This window comes from Papio anubis, chromosome 14, assembly GCF_008728515.1.
Source record: "Papio anubis isolate 15944 chromosome 14, Panubis1.0, whole genome shotgun sequence".
Classification (NCBI taxonomy): Eukaryota; Metazoa; Chordata; class Mammalia; order Primates; family Cercopithecidae; genus Papio; species Papio anubis.
Genome location: NC_044989.1, coordinates 15707261 through 15723003, shown reverse-complemented (window position 1 = coordinate 15723003; position 15743 = coordinate 15707261).

Below are 15743 nucleotides of genomic sequence, written 5' to 3'. Positions count from 1 at the left end.
TGCTTGAACCCGAGAGGTGGAGGTTGCAGTGAGCCGAGATTGTGCCATTGAACTACAGCTTGGGCAACAAAAGTGAAACTCTGTCTCAAAAAAAAAAAAAAAAAAAAATCAAGGAGAGTATCATTTTGAGTGTAAGAAATGTGAAACATGGCCAACTGTTACAGAAGACAAAAAATGCTATGCTGGAGTCAGGAGTGGCCGTTCTCATTTCAGCTTTGCTCCTACTCCCTGTGTGACCCTAGACGAGTCACCTTTTTTCCAGCGTCACTTTCCGACCTGCAAAATGATGGGATTGAATCACACCCTCTCTGGCACGGGCAAGAAGCCCCTTCCAGCTCCCAGAGACTATGTTGCTATCTTCAAATCTGACTGGTAGAAAAATGGGCAGTTTTTCTTTACTTTCCACTTTGGGGATACACAAAAAAGACCCAAGAGTTACAGGAAAAAGTGCTTGGGAGAAGTCACTCTTCACCTAATCTAGTTTTAGGTAAAACCACCTCCCGCGGAATGCCAGGTGAATGATTAAAACGTGAGTAGGCATTGTTCTGGCTTGTTTCATGGTACAGGCATTTAATCCCAACATCGCTGTGTGAAACGTACTCCTGTTTGCATGGGGGAGCCCCATAGGGTTTTAATTCTTCTGTGGGAAACAAAGGCCCTCATTCACGAAACAGTAACTCAAGAGGGTCGTTTCTGCTCTTACCAGTCAAAAAATGTTGTCTGGCCACGAGATCTCATCATCGAACTCAAGAGGCAAAAGAAAGCTCTTTTTACACTGGGTCCCTTTGATAGTGGTCAAACTCGTGTTTGCATTTTCTTCTTTATGAATAAGGTCTAAGTTTATTTTATAGGGAAATACATCAAGCCAGAGGTTCTAATGACAAGATAATGACCAGAAGAGGACTCTATTTGTTGCAAAAGGGTTTGTGTTATGAAAAACAAAGCGACTTTGCCATTTGTTTTTGAAAGAAAGGCTTTGGCAGCTCCCTTCAATGGTTAGCTGAGAAGTGACTTCACACATCCATAGGACAAATTTCTGTCTAATTTACAAAAGTTCCCAGAGAGCAAGCCTTTCATTCCCAGAGGAGCTTATAGAAGACGACTAATTTATGTCCCAAGAGTTGTGAGAGGAATTTGGACATGGAAGACAACTATGTCTTCTTCAAGTGGCTTCTGAAATACATCGGATGGGGTAACACTCCCAGATAAGACCGTGGCAGGAAACACTTGTTTTCAGGTCTTCTTGTCTCATCCATTCATACACAGATACCTGTTTGATTAGCACTGAGTAGTCTGCAAAGCACTGGAGGGTGGGGCAGGATGAGAATACCCAGAAACTGGAAACTTCTTCCCTGCCCTCCACCCGCTTGCAATTACATAGTAGCCTGAAATACAATGCAGAATAAAAAGGCCTTGAAAGGCGTCAGAACGAATAATTACAAGACTTCCAAGCAGGGAGTAATCACTGCTCATTGGAGCTTCGAGGAACAAAACACCAGTGGACCCAGAAGAATCTGGACAGCTTTGTCCTCCAGAACCTTCCACAATGATAGAAAAGTTCTCTATCTGCTCTGAACAATTTGGTGGCCACTAGTCAGGTGTGGCTGTTGAACATTTGAAATGTGGCTAGTGTGTGGGCCGGGCGCGGTGGCTCAAGCCTGTAATCCCAGCACTTTGGGAGGCCGAGACGGGCGGATCACGAGGTCAGGAGATCGAGACCATCCTGGCTAACACGGTGAAACCCCGTCTCTATTAAGAAATACAAAAAAAAAAACTAGCCGGGCGAGGTGGCGGGCGCCTGTAGTCCCAGCTACTCGGGAGGCTGAGGCCGGAGAATGGCGTGAACCCGGGAGGCGGAGCTTGCAGTGAGCTGAGATCCGGCCACTGCACTCCAGCCTGGGCGACAGAGCGAGACTCCGTCTCAAAAAAAAAAAAAAAAAGAAATGTGGCTAGTGTGATTGAAGAACTTAATTGTATCTTTCATTTAACTTTTTAAATTTTATCATGGTAAAATATGCGTAACATAAAATTTACTATTTTAGCCATCTGTAAAGTGTATAATTCATCGGTGTTAAGTATACCCACAAAATCGCGCAACCATCACCATTACCCATGTCTAGAATGTTTTCAGCATCCCAAATTGAAACTTTGTACCCATTTATAGGAGTGTTCATTCTTTTGGCTTCCCTGGGCACATTGGGAGAATTGTCTTGGGCCACACATAAAATACACTAACACTAATGATAGCTGATGATGAGCTTTAAAAAAAAAACTCATAATGTTTGAAGAAAGTTAACAAATTTGTATTGGGCCTCATTCAAAGCCGTCCTGGGTCTCGGGTTGGACAAGCTTGCCGTTAAACAACTTCCCGTTTCTCCTACCCCCAGACCCTGGAAACGCTGGTTTACTTTCTCTCTCTCTCTTTGTGTATATGGATTTGCCTGTTCCAGGTAGCTCATGTAAGTGGAATCACACAGTATTTGTCCCTTTGTGTCTGGCTTATTTTACTTATTAAGCTGTTTTCAAGGTTCATCTGCTTGTAGTATTCGAATGCCCATCCTTTCTGAAGCTGAATAATAATTTATTGATGTGTTTACCACATTTTGTTTATCTAGTCATTGATTGATATTTCATTTAACTTTAACTAACTTAAATTTAAGTAGCCAAATGTGGCTACTGGCTACTATGTTGTACACTGCAGATTTGTAGGATTTGGGCACTTCTGTGTGTTAGGAGTGTGTGTGAATGAGAGGGGTGTGTGTTTGAGTGTGCACGCTACATTGAAGAGGTGGTGTGGAAATCAGGAGAGTTTTCAAAGGGAAGAAATCCCAGTGAGCACAGGTGCAGAGAGGAGGGACCTTTTGGAAAAGAGTAAGGAACATGGTAGCTGAAACATAAGGTACATTAAGAAAGGTAGAAAATATGGCTAGAGGCCGGGCGCGGTGGCTCAAGCCTGTAATCCCAGCACTTTGGGAGGCCGAGACGGGCGGATCACAAGGTCAGGAGATCGAGACCATCCTGGCCGACACGGTGAAACCCCGTCTCTACTAAAAAATACAAAAAACTAGCCGGGCGAGGTGGCAGGCGCCTGTAGTCCCAGCTACTCGGGAGGCTGAGGCAGGAGAATGGCGTGAACCCGGGAGGCGGAGCTTGCAGTGAGCTGAGATCCGGCCACTGCACTCCAGCCTGGGGGGCAGAGCGAGACTCCGTCTCAAAAAAAAAAAAAAAAAAAAAGAAAATATGGCTAGAAAGAGAGGCTTTCCCAGAGCATAAGTAGTCTTGAATACAACGTTTAAATTATTTCAAAATGAACTTACCTTCAGTTGTAAAATTGCAATATTATGTACTTGTTTAAATCCTTCAAAGCATCATTCCTGCTATCATTTTATGAAGAATAAAGACCAAATGTTGGACAAATACCTGCAGGACTCCATTTGAGAGAAAAAAATGTGCATACAAGTTCCAGTCTAGAAAGCAGATGAATTAGACAGATACTGTTTTTACACTTGCAGGGAAAATGATACTCACTTCATGGAAGGATTTACTAGACTCTTCCTTTACAGGACGTGCTCCCTTAGGGTGCTAAAAATAGGATTTGATTTATTTCAAAAATGCATTTACAACTCTTCCAGGCCCATCTTGCTAGTGCTAAACAAAGCCCGCCTATAGAACTGTTGCTCTGTGTGGGGCTAAAACACAATGTAATGGTCACAGTTTTTCTCCAGCTTGGCTGAAACAGCAAAGAATAGTGGAAAGAGCTCGGGCTTTCAAGTCAAGACATCTTCCTCAGGAAAGTGATTGAATTTCTTTGAAATATGGTTTTCTTATCTGTCAAATGGAGAAATTCCGAGCAATCTTGCAGACCTTTATATAAATTGCCTCGTCCAACATCTGGGAGGTTATAGGAATACCAAAAAGGGGGGTGGGAGAGGGGAGTCTTGGCAGTTATATCATTTTCAAAACAACTAAAGACAGATCAAAATGGACAAAATGTTGCCAGGAGTCAGGGCGTCTTATATGACAATGGTGAAAAGAGATAACGGGCCTGCCAGGCAGGAGGACCAAAGTTTCAGATCTGCCAACTAGCCGGGACCAAAAGAGCAAGAAGATTCAGGATGCAGATCAAGATAAAGCAAAGTCTTATTATCTCCATTTGACAAATGGGGAAACTGAGTCTCAGAGAATTTTCTTAGCTTCCCCTAAAGTGATATATACAGTTAGCGGCTAGGACAGTAGCTGAAACCCATCCACTGTGAACGGAGCAGAATGAATGTCCCTTCCACCTCCCATGCCCACTTAACTCTGCCACTGCATGTGACAGTGAACACTCAGTAACTGGCTAATGGCAAGTTCATGAGAGGCTCCAGGGCCCTGAGGAGACACAAATGCAGCAGGCTCAGCAACAAACGGCTACTCCAAACTTTTAAAGTTTTGGCTCTATTTCTAAGGGACATCAGAGACTGCAACACCTTGATACACTGAAGATGTAAAAACGGATGCTCAGGGCCAGGCACTGTGGCTCACGCCTGTCATCCCAACACTTTGGGAGGCCAAAGTGGGTGGATTACCTGAGGTCAGGAGTTCGTGACCAGCCTGGCCAGCATGGTGAAACCCTGTCTCTACTACAAATACAAAAATCAGCCGGGCATGATGGTGGGCGCCTGTAATCTCAGCTACTGGGAGGCTGAGGCAGGAGAATCGCTTAAATCTGGGAGATGGAGTTCACAGTGAGCTAAGATCATGCCATGGCACACCAGCCTGGGTGACAAATAGAGATCCTGTCTCAAAACAAAAAACAAAATCAAAAAACAACGACAAAAAAACCCTGACTCTCAGAGATAAGAAGTGACCAGCCTAGGTTATGCAGCAAACCACTGGCAAAACAGAGACTGGAGCTGCTCTTCTCATTTTCAAGCCCATACTCTTTCCTCTGCTACACCACCCGGGAAATGCAGAGGTGAGCTTTTTCTCTACTTAGTGTAGGTCAAAGCCCCTTCTTGTGTCTCCCTGTAAGCAAGTCTTTCAATGGGCATGATTGCTTTCAGCAGAAGCATCTCACAGTTTCTCCAGCAACACTTACCTTCACTCCTGTTTCCAGAATCCACTGGACTCACTGTGGAGAAAACTACAAAGTGAGCCCTGACTGGGGACTATGATGGCAAAAGCCAAACATTAACTGAAAAACAATATATGCATGAAATTAACCCAGAAACATTATGGAGAAATACACAGATAAAGAAGTTTCAAATAGCAATGTTTTGCTAACAATGCCAGTAGATCACAGGTCACAATTGTGTGTGTGTGTGTGTTGGCAATCACAATTGCATTTGCATAGTATTTTACTAATGTTAAAGCATTATTATATCCACCCTATCATTTGTTCCATATAATGCATTGATATCCACAGAACGTTCTAATATTCCATTTTTCAAAAACCTGAGCCCCAAATTAGTCCCATTTTCCATCCTTCTCTACCTTTATATAACCTGCAGTTTCCATGCAAACAAGAGTTGCTTAAATATCTCCAAACCTTTGTTTGTACTTTTCCTGCTTTCTGAAACATCTCTGCCTTTTTGTGTTTGTTTTTTTTTCTGAGACAGAGTCTTGCTGTGTCACCCAGGTTGGAGTGCAGTAGTGCGATCATGGCTCACTGCAGCCACAGTCTCCCAGGCTTAATGGATCCTCCCACTTTAGCCTCCCAAGTAGCTGAGACTACAGGCACACACCACCAGGCGTGACTCATTTTTGTGTTTTTCTGTAGATGGGGTCTCGCCATGTTGCCCAGGCTGGCCTTGAACTTCTGGTTCAAGGGATCCATCCACCTTGGCCTGCTGAGGTCCTAGGATTACAGGCATGAGCCACCACACCCAGCCTAGGATGCCTTTCTTTGATACTGCTTTTCTAAACCTGAACATCTCCTTATCTGTAAACACTCAGCTCAGTGCTGCTTCCTCCAGGGAGTTCTCCCTCACACTTGCTGCCTGCAAAGTCTGAACTCCCAGACCTTCAGGGAAGGGTTCATGCTGGACTCATCTCTGCATCCCCCATGCCCAGTGCAGTGGTTGGCATGGACAGGTATGCTTCAGGGCAAGGGCTGATGAAGAAAGCAAGTCCCAGAGAGGCTTGGTGGCCTGCTCGGCCACAGAAGCTGAATTCACCACAGAACGTGGATTAAGACCCATATGTCTTGACTCCTAGACCAACGCAGGGCTTGGACAGCTTCTGCCAAAAGCACAGAGTGGGTTGCCATCCAGAATCAGGGTCCTGCCTGGTGCGCTGCTGGAGGTCTCTGTATGGGGAATTCCTTCTTCCCTCCGGACCCTAGTGGGTCCCGAGCTCTCCCCACCAGCCCCCTCTGCAGTGGGGCCCATAGCACACAAGGGTGCTATTTCCCTCCTCTCTCCTTAGCAGAGGAACAGTGTTAAAGAAATCTGGAAGCCTATGAGTGAGCGTCTCTTTTCTGCTGTATCAGTTTCTAATTGGGCAGGGGAAGGGTCACGGAGGATGTCTGGGGTACGCTTTCATTTCTGGCTTGGGTTTTATTTCGTTTCCTTCCTCATTCCCAATAGCTCCTCCAACGCCTTGTCATAAAGTTGTGGGGCTTTTAGAATTATTTATAATCTCATTTTAAGTTGGCATGCATTCTTAAAAGCCTCCAATTCCCCTATTGTATTTATTTAGGCACAGGTAATATCATAATCCACAATGATGCATTACAAGGCAAAATAATTGTCTTGTAAATATGGGTCTGATGAATCCTAATTGGTTCCTGGGTTACTCAAAGGGAAAATCGTTTTGGCTGAGTCATGATGTTGTGATATTTTTCAAACCACTGACAATACCTGTTCAACACCCGTATGAGGCCTCTGGAAGACCCGAAGATGGCTAATGTAGCATCCCTGCGCCTCCAGGAGCCCCGAGTGGAGAGTGAGAAACAGAGGACAAGGACAGCTACAGTGACACTCATGAGTTTGAAAAAAAGGACACGAAGAAGAGAAACACTCATTTGGACCGAAGCAAGCTGTGCTTGAGCGAAACCTTGACGTGAGACTAAACTTGGTCAGATGAAGATGAAAGAGAAGAGAGAAAGAGCATCAGGGCATCAAGGGACAAAAGTGTGGGAAGACTGGACAGGACCTAGGAATAGCGCCGGGAAACAGGACAGGAAATTGAAAGGAAAGACAAGGAGAAAGACAAGATGAAGAGTTTCAAGGTTAGTGAGAGCTGAACACCCTTTCTGTCCACTCTAGCCAGACCTCGCTTTATGGCACTTCATTAAATTTCACAGATACTGCATGCTTTACAAATTGAACGTTTGTGGCAGCTCTGCATGGAGCAAGTCTATGGACCCCATTCTTCCAATAGCTCGTGCTCACTTCATGTCTTTGTGTCACATTTTGGTAATACTTTAAATATTACAAAAAAAAAAATCTAACAGTATTTCAAACTTTTCCATTATTATTGTAACTGTTACGGTGATTTGTGATCATGGATTTTTTTTTTTTTTTTTTTTGAGGCAGAGTCTCACTCTGTTGCCCAGGCTAGAGTTTAGTGGCACGATCTCGGCTCACTGCAACCTCCATCTCCCAGGTTCAAGTGATTCTCGTGCCTCAGCCTCCCAAGTAGCTGGGATTACAGGCACCTGCCACCATGCCCAGCTACTTTTTGTAGTTTTAGTAGAGACAGGACTTCACCACGTTGGCCAGGCTGCTCTCGTACTCCTGACCTCAGGTGATCCGCCTACCTCAGCCTCCCAAAGTGCTGGGGTTACAGGTGTGAACCGCCCCACCCAGCCAGGGATCCAATGTTATCGTTGTAATTGTTTTGGGGTGCCACAAGCCATGCCCACATGAGGTGGCAAACTTAACTGATAAGTATGTTCTGACCACTCTGCTGACCAGCCATTCTCTGTCTCTCTCCCTCTCTTCCCGCCTCCCTATTCCCTGAGACAAAACAGTATCAAAACGAGACCAACTAATAACCTACAATGACCTGTAAGAGCCTAAGTGAAAGGAAGAGTCACGTATCTTTCCATTTAAATCAAAAGCTAGAAATGATTAAGTTTAGTGAGGCAAGTATGTTGAAAGCCAAGATAGGCCAAAAGCTAGACCCTTTGCATCAAATAGTTAAACCAGATGAGAATGCAAAGGATAAGTTTTTGAAGGAAATTAAAAGAGCTACTCCAGTGAACACATGAATGATAAGAAAGCGAAACAGCCTTATTGCTGATATGGGGAAAGTTTTAGTGGTTTGCATAGAAGATTAAACCAGTCACAACATTCCCTTAAATCAAAACCTAAACCAGAGAAGGCCCTAACCCTCTTCAATTCCATGAAGGCTGAGAGGGGTGAGACAACTGCAAACAAAAGTTGGAAGCCAGCAGAGATTAAGGAAAGGAACCATCTCCATAACATAAATGTGCAAGGTGAACCAGCAAGTGCTGATGGAGAAGCTGCAGCAAGTTCTCCATAAGATCTAGCTAAGATCGTTGATGAAGGGGGGCTTCACTAAACCCCATATTTTCCATGTAGGCAAAAGAGCCTTCTATGGGAAGAAGATGGTCACGGACATTTTCACCATCCATCTAAGGAGAAATTGATATGATATGCTAAGTCCACAATTACCACCTAAAACTTTCATTACACCTTACAGATGGAGAAAAAGAAATGTGGGAAATGATGATAACTGTGATCCCAAAGCTAGAAAGAGGCAGGGTGGGGACTCAGTTGCAGGCTCCAGAGCCTGTGACCCACCTGCCAGACTATTCATTGATTCTACCTAGAGAAGCCTTCTTTGATCTTCTCCACCCAGACTGGAGTTCATGGGGATCAGCTGCACCTGGGAGGCTAGTAGGTAAAAGAAAGGCAGGAACCGGGGCAGATTCCTTGAGAAAACCCCAACAATGGGTGAAATCTCCCTGGGCATGCGCTGAGGCTCACTGTGAACCTGGGCCTGCCACTGGTTCCCAAAAGTCACATGACCTATCTGCACCTGGGTGTCCTCAACTGTGGCATGCAGAGTAAATCCCATCCTGCTGGCCACAAAGTGGCACAGTAAGGATCAGGAGCCATTTGATGTCAGAAAGGCTTTTGCAAAGGGGAAAGCCCCGTACAAATGAGAGTTGTTCAAACAGGGAGAAAAAAATAAAAAAGGAGAATTTCGGTGAGCTCCTCCTCCCTTTGGTTCCCCCCACCCTGGGAACATGACTACTTCAATCAAACACATTTCTGGGTAAAACAGTACGTGTTTCAGATTCTGTAATGATGAATTTGCGACCTCATTTAACCACTCTTGAAAAAGACCATGCCCAACACAGACTCACCTGGTTTCTTTGTGGGAGGAATCCAAAGACACATTGTGTATTGTTCTAGTTCCAGGCTCCAGCTACCCTTTTGCTCCGCTCCCCTCCCCAGGCACTCTGTTCCCACCATCCTCCAAGTTCACCAGCAGTCAAGGCAGAGTCCTCTTGTTAAACAGAACACGCTCTATTTCAAGGTATGCAGACCGCTTAATTTCACATGGTATGAGTCATGATTCACAGCTCCAAAAAAGAATCAAGAGAATTCATTAAAACAGTAGAAAATGTCACATCCAGCCTCTGTAATGTTGATTTTTTCCTCTCTCATCTGCGGACCCAGGTACGGAGGGGCAAGAGAAGTGTCTGCACATAGGTCCATCAGCCATCCTTCCTAGGCCCAGGGATTGGGAAGGCCAGGTTATAAGGCAAGTTGGGACAGTTGATAAAGAGGGAAGATGTTACAGGGAAATACTCCCTACTCTCTCTCACCCAGGACTTTTCGAAGTTCTCAATAGGTTTTGATTGAGAAGGAAGGTTAGCTAACTCTCTAGTCCAAGAAGCATTTAAACAGAGAGAGGTTGAGAGCAAGAGAATGCATGTTGGCCAATAATGGCTGTTGCTGAAGAGACCCAGCTTATGGCCAGGGCCGGATCTCCAGTTTGAGTAATTTATGCAAAATAAGAAAGCAGGCTGGGTGCGGTGGCTCACACTTGTAATCTCAGCACTTTGGGAGGCCAAAGCAGGTGGATCACCTGAGGTCAGGAGTTCAAGACCAGCCTAGCCAACACGGCAAAACCCCGTCTCTACTGCAAATACAAAAATAAGCCAGGCATGGTGGTGGACGCCTGTAGTCCCAGCCACTCAGGAGGCTGAGGCAGGAGAATTGCTTAAACCCAGAAGGCAGAGGTTGCAGTGAGTCCAGATGGCACCACTGCACTCCAGCCTAAGCAACAGAGACAGATTCCATCTCGAATAAATAAAGAAAGAAGAAAACAAACAGAACACAGGTGTAGATGTCTCTTTTCATGAGGCTGTGGGTAGATGGAGAGAGTTGGGGGAAAAGGGGAGAGAGTTAGAGCTGGCAGATTTCACCTCCTGGTAGATTTCGTCCCCTGGTAGATTTAGTCCCACACATGGTGTTCTTATAATCTGTGAAACTTGTCTTTCCCATCTTTGTCCCTGTCCCTCTTGAGTCACTGGCCTTCCTATGTAGGATGTCACCCCCATCCAAAGGCTGAGAGAGTGGACCCTTTAATGACAGCCCCATCACCTGTGTCTAATCCACTCACAGCCCTGAACACACTGCGTTATAACGTTGACTCCGACTTGTCTGTCTCTCCCCACTAGACTAAGCCCCCTAAATACAAAGACTGACCTTTGCATCTCTGCAGCCCTAGAACTGAGCACAGGGCCTGGCACAGAGCAGATGGCCAATAAAAATCAGCTGACCTGAGACCCCGTGTTATGGACTTGATTTGCATCCCCCCGAAAAATATGCTGAAGTCCTGGCCTCCAGTACCCCAGAATGTGACTTTATTTGGAAATAGGGACGCTGCAGATGTCATTAGTTAAAATTAGGTCACACTGGAGTAGGGTGGACCTGGATTCCAAATAACTGTTGTCCTTATAATAAAAGGGAATTTGGACAAAGAGAGGGAAGAGGCCCATGTGAAGACACAGAGATTTGGGGAGAATCCTGTGAAAGGAAGCCGTGGAGCACGAAGGATCACCATCTGTCAGCGGAAGCTATGGGAGACGCCCAGGACACTTCCTGTTATGGTCCTTAGAAGGAACCAGCCCCGCTGACAGCTTGAACAGATTTGTAGCCTTCAGAACTGTGAGAAATACATTTCTGCTGCTGTAGCTCCCCAGTTTGCGGTACCTTGTTATGGTGGCCCAAGGGAACAAATACAGCCTTCCACATCCACCCCCCACCCCTTTCTGCTACCAGGGACCTGTTCCTCAATGTGTTTTACTGCATAATCTGGGCTGCCAAAGAGGGGCAAGATTTTGTGTTATTTAATGGGGAGGGTAATGTTTTCTAACCTAGAATATTTCAGTGGATGAAATATTGTAGGATGTCATCAGAGTTCAAATCCCACAAGAAGCCATTTTTCAATAGCTAAAAGACCTAAAGAAATGCTCAGCATCTAATGACGGCCAATACCCGTGTCTGAGGGGCTGGGCATGAAGGGCAGGTTCTCCCTCTTCACCCCCCACGGGGATTTCCCTGTCTCCTGTCGTGGGCTGGTGCCAGGGCGGGGGCACCTCCAGTGCAGAGATGACAGGAAGCTGGGTGGCATAATCTGTCCTCCACCCGACAAAAGACAGGAAATCCAGAGCTGAAGGTGGAAAATCTGACCTCAGCTCACCCCTGCATTGTGTCGGGCCCAGAATGAAAGAACGGGCTGCACAAAGGCCTCTAAAGAAAGCGATTAGGGCCTGGCCCCCGTGGCGAGGGAGTGATGAGACACTGTCCCCAGACCGAGCGGCCCCAATCCAAAGGGCTGGATGGAGGCTGCCACACTCGAGCAGTCCCCAAGGAAGGCCCACTCGGACGCCCTGCAAAGGGCGTCCCACCCCATCGGCTCCTCGAAGAGCGCCTGGGGCCGCCTCCAACCAGACCAGCCTCCTGGGCATGAAGGACAGACTCAGGCCCTAAAGAAGCAGGGAGCACCAGCCTGTCCCAAAATGGAGATAGCCTCTACCCACCTCAGAGGGGGATTATGCAGATCAAATGAGCTAATGGATAACAATAATTCCTTCAATTTTGGGGGCGCTCTACAGTTTACATAACCCTTGCCTTTATTTCATTTAATCCTCCTCGCCACTTTGTGAGGTTGGAATTTTCACTGCCTTTTACAGATAAGGTCACTGGCTCCAGAGTTCAAATGCCCACAGTGCCCAGAGGCGGGGAAGAGCAAGCTGTGCCCACCCCACACACGATTTGTATTGTGGCTCTGGACCTGGCTTGCCCGGGAGACAAGGCTTGGAGCTTTCTTGAGGACAGGGCTCCCCTGGCTCTTCTGTCTGGTCCTAGGTGCACTCTACTAAGACAGGGTAGACTTGGATTGAACTGATGATAGGTGAAGCTGCCAGGCAGGTGCTGGGTCCTGAAGGTCTGGCTGTGTCTGCTCAGGTTTATCCTGGACTCTCTTAGTTCTGCTGACTCCATTTTTTAAAATTACAAAAATAATCACTAAAGTCAGGCACAGTGGCTCCTGCTTATAATCCCAACACTTTGGGAGGCTGAGGTGGGAAGTTCACTTGAGCCCAGAAGTTTGAGACCAGCCTGGGCAACATGGCAAAACCCCATCTCTACAAAAAAAAAAAAAAAAAAAATTAGCCAGGCATAGTGGTGCATGCCTAAAGCTCCAGCTACTCAGGAGGCTGAGGTGGGAGGATCACTTGAGTCTGGGAGGTGGAGGTTGCCATGAGCCAAGATCGCACCACTGCACTCCAGCCTGGGCGAGACAGAGAGACTCTATCTTTAAAAAAAAAAAAATTGCTAACACTTACCAAATATTTATTATGGGCCTTGCCACAGTATTAACTCTCTTACCCCTCACAATAAGCCAAACAGCTAATGCTTTTTAGGAATTCTTATTTTACCAATGTGGATACTGAAACCTGCAAATAGCAGACATGGCACTAAATGCTGGAGTCCAGACCTGGGCAGTGTGACTCGAGGGTCCGTGATCTGAAACCATGCCGGGAGTCAGGGCCCACCCAGCCTCCAATAATAGCTATAAAAACCAATACACTCCAAAAATGTGTCACAGAGCCACATGGCAGAGGAAACCTGGATCAAACCTGGAAGGAACAAAATTTCAGTTCAACCTGAAAAATAATGCCCACTACAAGTGCCCTGCACCAGACCTCACAGTGCATTGATAACACATGCCCTCTGATGCGACCGTAGGGCAGGGAGAATACTGTTCCGCCTGGGAAGTTGCAGAGGTCAGAACAGCAAGTAGATTTGTGAGCAGAAACTTGACAGGAGCTGGGATCAACCTAGAGGTAGCAGATGAGGAAGGGGCTCCTCAGAGAGGCGAATGCCTTTGACCATTGAAAGGACGTCAAGGCACCGTGCTGCAGGAGCATGAGCTGTCTGTGGGCTGTGGGCTTCTAGTCCAGAGAAGTGAGTCAAACTTCCTGGTGTACTTGGCCAGAATCTGCCTCTACCTGGCACCATGTTTAAATTGAGGCACTTGGATCCCTGTATTGACCTGCCCTCAGCCACACGTGGCCCCCAGAAGCCAAGGGGATGTGTCTTCCAGGTACAGGATGAAGCTGGTGAAGTGGGAACCATAGGTAAGGTGGGGTGGGCTCCATTTGGGCTCTTGCTCCAAGGTCCAAATATTAGGTCAGCTTGCCTTTCCCTGACAACAATGCAACATGCCCAGTGGACAGGAGGAAGCAATTCATTTTCCCAAGGGTGGTGCCCAGGTGTCTAAATTGAGTGACCAGGTACATGGCAATGATAGAGACCAATGCAGTGAATGACTAAGGAAGGACAGGTTTCAGGAGGAAAATGATGAGTTTAATTTGGACAAGTTGCATATGCATGTCTCTGGGACATGGAGAAAGAATATAATAGGAGCTAAAAATGTGAGACTTAATAAAAACATACAGGACTGGACGTCGTGGTTCCCAGCCTTGGTTGCACACTGAAATCGTCTGGAAAGTTAAGAAAATTTTCCTTGGTCTGTGGTATGGCCAGGGCACTGGGATTATTATTGTTATTTATTTATTTTTATTAATTTAACTTTTTTTAATACTTTAAGTTCTAGGGTACATGTGCACAACGTGCAGGTTTGTTACATAGGTATACATGTGCCATGTTGGTGTGCTGCACCCATTAATTCATCATTTACATTTGGTATATCTCCTAATGCTATCCCTCCCCCAGGCCCCCACACCATGACAGGCCCTGTTGTATGATGTTCCCTACCCTGTGTCCAAGTGTTCTCATTGTTCAATTCACACTTATGAGTGAGAACATGCAGTGTTTGGTTTTCTGTCCCTGCGATAGTTTGCTCAGAATGATGGTTTCCAGCTTCATTCATGTCCCTACCAAGGACATGAACTCATCCTTTTTTATGGCTGCATAGTATTCCATGGTGTATATGTGCCACATTTTCTTAATCCAGTCTGTCACTGATGGACATTTGGGTTGGTTCCAGGTCTTTGCTATTGTGAACAGTGCCACAATAAACATATGTGTGCATGTGCCTTTATAGCAGCATGATTTGTAATCCTTTGGGTATATACCCAGTAATGGGATGGCTGGGTCAAATGGTATTTCTAGTTCTAGATCCTTGAGGAATTGCCACACTGTCTTGCACAATGGTTGAACTAGTTTACAGTCCCACCAACAGTGTAAAAGTGTTCCTATTTCTCCACATCCTCTCCAGCACCTCGTTTCCTGACTTTTTAATGATTGTCATTCTAACTGGTGTGAGATGGTATCTCATTGTGGTTTTGATTTGCGTTTCTCTGATGGCCAGTGATGATGAGCATTTTTTCATGTGTCTGTTGGCTGCATAAATGTCTTCTTTTGAGAAATGTCTATTCATATCCTTTGCCCACTTTTTGATGGTGTTGTTTGATTTTTTTCTTGTAAATTTGTTTGAGTTCTTTGTAGATTCTGGATATTAGTCTTTTGTCATATGAGTAGATTGTAAAAATTTTCTCCCATTCTGTAGGTTGCCTGTTCGCTCTGATGGTGGTTTCTTTTGTTGTGCAGAATCTCTTTAGTTTAATTAGATCCCATTTTTCTATTTTGACTTTTGTTACCTTTGTTTTTGGCATTTTAGTCATGAAGTCCTTGCCCATGCCTATGTCCTGAATGGTATTGCCTAGGTTTTCTTCTAGGGTTTTTATGGTTTTAGGTCTAACGTTTTAAGTCTTTAATCCATCTTGAATTAATTTTTGTATAAGGTGTAAGGAAGGGATCCAGTTTCAGCTTTCTACATATGGCTAGCCAGTTTTCCCAACACGATTTATTAAATAGGGAATCCTTTCCCCATTTCTTGTTTTTGTCAGGTTTGTCAAAGATCAGCTGGTTGTAGGTGTGTGGTATTATTTCTGAAGGCTCTGTTCTGTTCCATTGGTCTATGTCTCTGTTTTGGTACCAGTACCATGCTGTTTTGGTTACTGTAGTCTTGTAGTATAGTTTGAAGTCAAGTAGCGTGATGCTTCCAGCTTTGTTCTTTTGGCTTAGGATTTTCTTGTCAACACGGGCTCTTTTTTGGTTCCATATGAACTTTAAAGAAGTTTTTTCCAATTCTGTGAAGAAAGTCATTGGTAGTTTGATGGGGATGGCATTGAATCTATAAATTACCTTGGGCAATATGGCCATTTTCACGATATTGATTCTTCCTATCCATGAGCATGGAATGTTCTTCCATTCATTTGTGTCCTCTTTTATTTCGTTGAGCAG